The sequence below is a fragment of the Fundulus heteroclitus genome, chromosome 20 (assembly GCF_011125445.2).
Source record: "Fundulus heteroclitus isolate FHET01 chromosome 20, MU-UCD_Fhet_4.1, whole genome shotgun sequence".
NCBI lineage: Eukaryota > Metazoa > Chordata > Actinopteri > Cyprinodontiformes > Fundulidae > Fundulus > Fundulus heteroclitus.
Window position 1 is genome coordinate 23,950,703 of NC_046380.1, and position 6,514 is coordinate 23,957,216.

A 6,514-nucleotide genomic window follows, 5' to 3' on the forward strand; every position below is an offset into this window, starting at 1 on the left:
TCCATGCCATGTGTCTAAATGGGTCAGCCCACATAATTGAAAGCAACCATGTACTGTATAATAATACTTATAAACCTTGCTTCATCACTTTGCCATTTTAAATCAGAATATATTTGAATTTATACTACCAAAAATTATGTTTGCTAAATGTCAGAATATATATAGAGAGATTTTTTAAAATATTTGTTTTGATACTTTTCTTAGATTAAAAAAATGTACATAAATTAAGAATGCTAAGTGTTTGATTTTGAGAAAGCTAAGGTAACTATGGCTATATAATAAAATTTTAAAATGCTTCTGATAGTTTACTTTGAGTTAAATTGAAGTCTGGAGAGGTCACATCTCAGCCCCACAGCTTTAATGTTTGACATCATGGAAAAATACAACAGGAAAAATCTGCCAAGATATTTTGTACCTCCTTAAGTCTGTTTTGTGCTTGGGTAGCATTTCTAAATGCCTAACGATGCCATAATAACCAGCAAAAAAAATAGATATGCAAATTTGAAGAGCTTGGGAAGCTCCTGCCATCATGCTAGTTTATAACCATGAGTTACATCCTTTAAATGAACAAATTTGTGTTTTTAGGTTCTGAAAAAATTGCGATTACGCAGAGGTTAAAAAAAAAACATGAGAGCAGCTTTCACAGTTCTGACTTAGCAACACCCAATGTCACATTGTAACACAGTGAGAGCTTCCACACGTACGTCATAATGTTACAGATCAATCACTCTGCCATAGTGATCTACGCCACTGTGATTGATCCAAAACAACTCACCAGATCCACTATTGATGCCGTTAGCCGATGGACTGATGAGTATTTGGGAACCCAGCGAGGATCCTGACACGTGAGAGGACAACATGTGTGACACTCATTATTCTCATTACTAACACATTTTTAGATACTGTCATTTGTGTTGAGGTTATATTGAGTGTTGCTCATTTTACTTTGTCACTGTCCTACTTGGAGCCACAGGGGAGGTTAAATGCCGCAGTTTGACTCAGCATTTCAAAGGTTGAATCAGTGAAATAAAAGATAGTTTAATGCTGGTGCTGCAGCAGAACTGCAGTTCTGACTCAGAATGACCAGGTAAGGGGCTTGCTTTCTGTAAGCTACTTTTACCTGCACCAATAAAGTCCCTTTTTTCTGGAAACAAACTGAATGAAAAGGGATGGGAAATTCTTGATGATTGTCTAAATTACCTGCTATGTCAAGTAAGCTGTTAAACGTTAATAACATGGCTCTTATCAGTTAGCATTCATAAAATAATCTTGGTTTCTGTGTCAGTCCCATGACCTATTTATTTACAGATACAATGTTGAAAAGAGAATTACATAAATGGTCCAATTGCATTCTAGATCAGGCAGGACTTACATCTTATCTTGTGGAGATACTGTCTAATGACCACAGGAAAATGTAAAGATGTAAGTGTTTCAACTAAGTTTTCAACTCTGTAGCTTTGTGTCCCAGCAAATTAGATTTCTCACAATTATTGATGAGGCCATTTTGGGATAAAAACACTATCAAGCTGTTCTTCTCAACAACATTCTTGCATTCTTGAATCACCACTTTGTTTTCTTTTTAGCATTGGAATAGATTTAATATTATTACTTATGTTAGCATTAATACTAAATGTGAATAAAATAGCAAACCCCACATATGTCAACCAAAAACATCTGCATGCTATATTAAGCTCTAGATCTTAGTCATTAAAGACCAAGACTGACTATAATCTGAGAAAAGTCCTGGGTTTGAATCTGGGCCTGAGGTCTATCTGCATAAAGTTTGCATGTTCTTCAGGGCTCTCTCTGGGTACTCTGGCTTTCTCTCACAGTCCAAAAGCATGCTAGACTGACATTGGGAACCCTGCCTTTTGCACAATGAAACAGGCACCAGCAACCTCAGAATAAAACAAACTCAACATACCTCTTACCCTCTCGCTGTTAGGGAAGCTCTATCATTTACATTTACCTGAGCTACAATTGTCCAAATTTGACAGACAACACGACAACACCACTGGCAGATATGGCAGGAAGAGGCAAGGAGAGCAGTTGATTACAATATTCTCCTGCAAAGACTTGAACATACTGTTGGGATTAAGGGGAAAGCATTAGGCTGGTTTAAATCTTATCTATCGGACAGATTCCAGTTTGTTCATGTTAATAATAAATCTTCTTCAAACTCTAAGGTCACCTGTGGAGTACCACAGGGTTCAGTCCTTGGACTGATTCTCTTTACTATATATATGCATGCTTCCAATTGGCAAAATTATCAGACAGCATGGGATTAATTTCCACTGTTATGCTGATGACATTCAGCTATATTTATCCATAAATCCTGATGAATCCAATCAACTACTTCGACTGCAGTCATGTCTTGAAGACATCAAAAGCTGGATGACTTTAAATTCCCTACTTTTAATTTCTGACAAGACAGAAGTTGTAATCTTTGGACCAGAGTCCTCAAAAAAATAAACTTCTTAATCAATCACTTAATCTGGGTGGCATTAACCTGGCCCCTGGTAATAAAGTTAAAAAAATCTTGGTGTTATTTTTGACCAAGACATGTCATTTAAATCCCATATTAAACAGGTTTCCAGAATTTCCTTTTTTCACCTCCGGAATATCGCCAAAATTAGAAACATTCTGTCCAGGGGTGATGCTGAAAAACTAGTCCATGCATTTGTTACTTCAAGGCTGGACTATTGTAATTCTTTACTATCAGGAAGTCCACAAAATGCAGTTCAAAGCCTTCAGCTGATCCAAAATGCTGCGGCAAGAGTTCTGATGAAAATCAACAAGAGGGATCATATTTCTCCAATTTTAGCTTCCCTTCATTGGCTTCCTGTTAAATCAAGAATATAATTTAAAATTATTCTTCTAACGTATAAAGCCCCTAATAATCAAGCTCCATCATATATCAGAGCTCTGATTACCCCGTATGTTCCTAACAGAGCACTTCGCTCTCAGACTGCAGGTCTGCTAGAGTCTCTAAAAGTAGAATGGGAGGCAGATCCTTCAGCTATCAGGCTCCTCTCCTGTGGAACCAACTCCCAGTTTTGGTCCGTGAGGCAGACACCCTGTCTACTTTTAAGACTAATCTTTAAACTTTCTTTTATGACAAAGCTTATAGTTAGAGTGGCTCATGTTACTCTGAGCTACCTCTATAGTTATGCTGCTATAGGCTTAGGCTACTGGAAGACATTAGGGTACATTTTTCTCACTCTACTGAGTTCTACTGTTCTCCAATTTTACATTGCTTGTCGTCATTTCATCTTTTAACTTTTTGATCTCTCTCTTTTGTTTTTCTTCATAGAAGGTACACCTGGTCTGGCGTTCTGTTAGCTGTGACATCATCCAGGGAAGACAAATCATCCGCTTTTACCATCTAATGTAGGAGAACAGATTACTGGATCAATGTGTGCTTCTGTGCTTTTTTGTCTCTCTGCTCTGTTTTCTCTAATCCCCAGTCGGTCGAGGCAGATGACCGTTCATACTGAGCCTGGTTCTGCAGGAGGTTTTTCCTTCCACTGTCGCTTCATGCTTGCTCAGTATGAGGGATTGCTGCAAAGCCATGAACAATGCAGGCGACTCTCCCTGTGGCTCTACGCTTCTTCAGGAGGAGGGAATGCTGCTTGTCAAGACTTTGATGCAATCTATTGGGTTTCCTTATTTAGCAAATTTTTTGACCAATTTGTATATTCTGACCCAATCTGTATAATTTGATTGAATTTGGTTTTGGAAAGTGCCTTGAGATGACACGTTTCATGAATTGATGCTATATAAATAAAATTTTATTAAATTCAATTGAATTGAGAACAATTTGTTTGATACTTATTGTTAATTAGATATATTATAAGGTAAAAGCTCTAGGTGAGCGGAAGTAGCATGTTCAAGATCTTAAACCACCAGAGTTGAACAGGGTGACCACAGTGTTTAGTCAGTCAGATGCATGAGACATTTCTACCTTTCCAGTTAAAACATGGTCATCCGAATCCTGACCAGTCACAGAACAGTAGTCGGACAGTCCACAAGAAAAAAATGGCCCTACCAGGCAGGGCCATTAGAACAAAATTACATAATTTGCTGTGAGGGAGAACAAATTTCTCGCTTCTTGAGGACCATGTTGTAGCCTTAAACTGACAGGTTGTGACTTAGATTAACAGTTTTCATACATTTTTCAGAGGATGAAGAGTGACACATAAACTACTTATTGGCTATGGGTGTGGAGAGCTGCGCCACAATGGAAATCCTTAAGTTTCCGATTAGACACCAGCATGAAGTCAGATGGAAGCCAAGTGTTTTAGAACATACAGACACACTCATATGTCTGGCATCCTTCACCAACTAAATATATTTATGCATATATCTGTATCTATTTATCTATGTTTACTGTGTTTAAGTTTTTCCTGTAATTTAAGGGGAATGGCACACTTGCGCCGGCTATTAACAACAATAAGTAAGTAAGTAAGTAAGTAATTTCCCTCTGGGATTATTAAAGTATGTCTGATTCTAATAATCCTTATATTCATTGCAATGAAATTTGTTCTCTGCATTTAATCCATCCTCATGGGGAGCAGTGGGCTGCCACTGTGCAGTGCCCTGAGAGCAATCTTAGGTTAAGAGTCTTGCTCAGAGACCCTTGAGTGGCAGTCTGAGGGAGTTGAACCCAAAACATTTGGGACACAAGCACAATGCTCTAACCACCAGGCCACCTCTCCCCAAGCCACCTCTACTGTGCATCAACCTGATCTCATCTTCAGCAGGGGCAGAGCAGCTAATAAGGGTAGGAGGGATGGTTGGAGGTAATTTCAGGAGAGCTCTCGTAGAGAACCTGTAAGAGCCTCCATTAGATCTGAAGCAGAGGCGAATGATTACCTTTCAAGAGGACAATGGTCCTAAATATACAGCCAGAGCTACAATTGAATGGTTTAGAACAAACCATGTCAATGTGTTAGAAGGACTCAGTCAAAGTCCAAACCAAAATTTGTGGCATGGCTTGAAAATAGATGTTATGGGATGCTCTTTGTCCAGTCTGACTGAACACGAGCTATTTTGCAAAGAAGAGTGGGCAAACCTGTAAGAGACATAATCCAAAAGGTCTGCTGTTGTAATAGCTTATTGACAGCATTGATCGTAACAAACAATAATACAAATATTCCACACATTGTTGTATCAGACTTAGAGGAAAGAAACATTTACTAAGAGTTTAAATAGGTCAAGTGGATAGATTTCCCCCCATGAACTACTAAAATAGTGCGCCTAAACGCTGCCCATAACACGGATGCCATAAAGCAATGTTCCTCTGAATTTTCCTCTGTTAAAATAAGTCACTGTTGACCTCTAAGTTACTGTTTTATAGACTATAATAATGATAAAGTTGACTTCTGATTTCTGCACCCTCAGTAAATCACGCGTCATGGCATATTGCAAAATTAAAACATCTTAGGAAATAAGCATTTGTATTAATAGAAACAAATGCTAGATTTCCACTTTGTTCCCTTTGTCATGTTTTTCTGGCTGCTGAGCTGTTGGCGTAACCAGCCTCCCTTCATGTTAGTGTTCGGGATAGAAAGCAACATGCAGCAAACACGTGGCTGGCTTTTATATGGTCTGTGTTTATGTTAGAACCCAGCTGGAGGCTCTGGGGCAAGGTAACAAGGAATAAACAAACTTTTTTGTGGGCTCACACAAAAAAAAGAAAAAGGAAATAGCTAAAACCGGTGTCATGGGCGGCAGTCTAAAAATACAATGTAAGTGAGATAAACTTGGCACAAAACTTAACCTGAAACAAACACGTGATTGAACTGTGGTGCAGATCTGAGAAAGGAACCAGAGAGGGGTATTTATGTTGGTTAAATTAATGTCTAAACAAAACACAGATGGGTAACAGAAACTGCGTGGGAGGTAGGCAGGAAGCAAAACCAAAAGTAAGATAATGAGAGCTGAGGTTCACAGAAAATAAAACTAAAGCAGGAAAATACAAAAGGATCAAACACAAACTCCTCAGACTACAAGACTGAGAAAAAGTATTTCCCCCCTGTCAGATTTCCTCTATCAATCAACAACGTTTTAATATCCAACAAAGATGCCTGTGTTGCTCCATTACGCACTGTTTTAAGTTATCTATTGTTTATTAAATAACCCTCGGTCTGTTAGGTACTGTCTGGTGAATATCAGCCCAAACAGTTGATATTAGGATGATATTTGAAAGGGTGATTTGAGCACTGGCATTCTTTTAATAGCAAACTCTGCACACATATGGAATAAATGAGTGACATTTATTCTGGAAGCCAGAGGGCGCTGTAGCGATTGGTCATTAGCTTGAGGGGCAATCCTAAAGTTACACAAAACACCCTTAAATCGACATTAATCTTCCCTATTAATGATATAGTAATGTTCATAGCACTACTGAATGATGGGCGGAGCAAAACGAAAAAAAAAAAACATTATGTTTAAAACAAACCATAGTTACGTTTACTAGGTGGTAGCACTAAATTATCCGGGAAGCTAATAC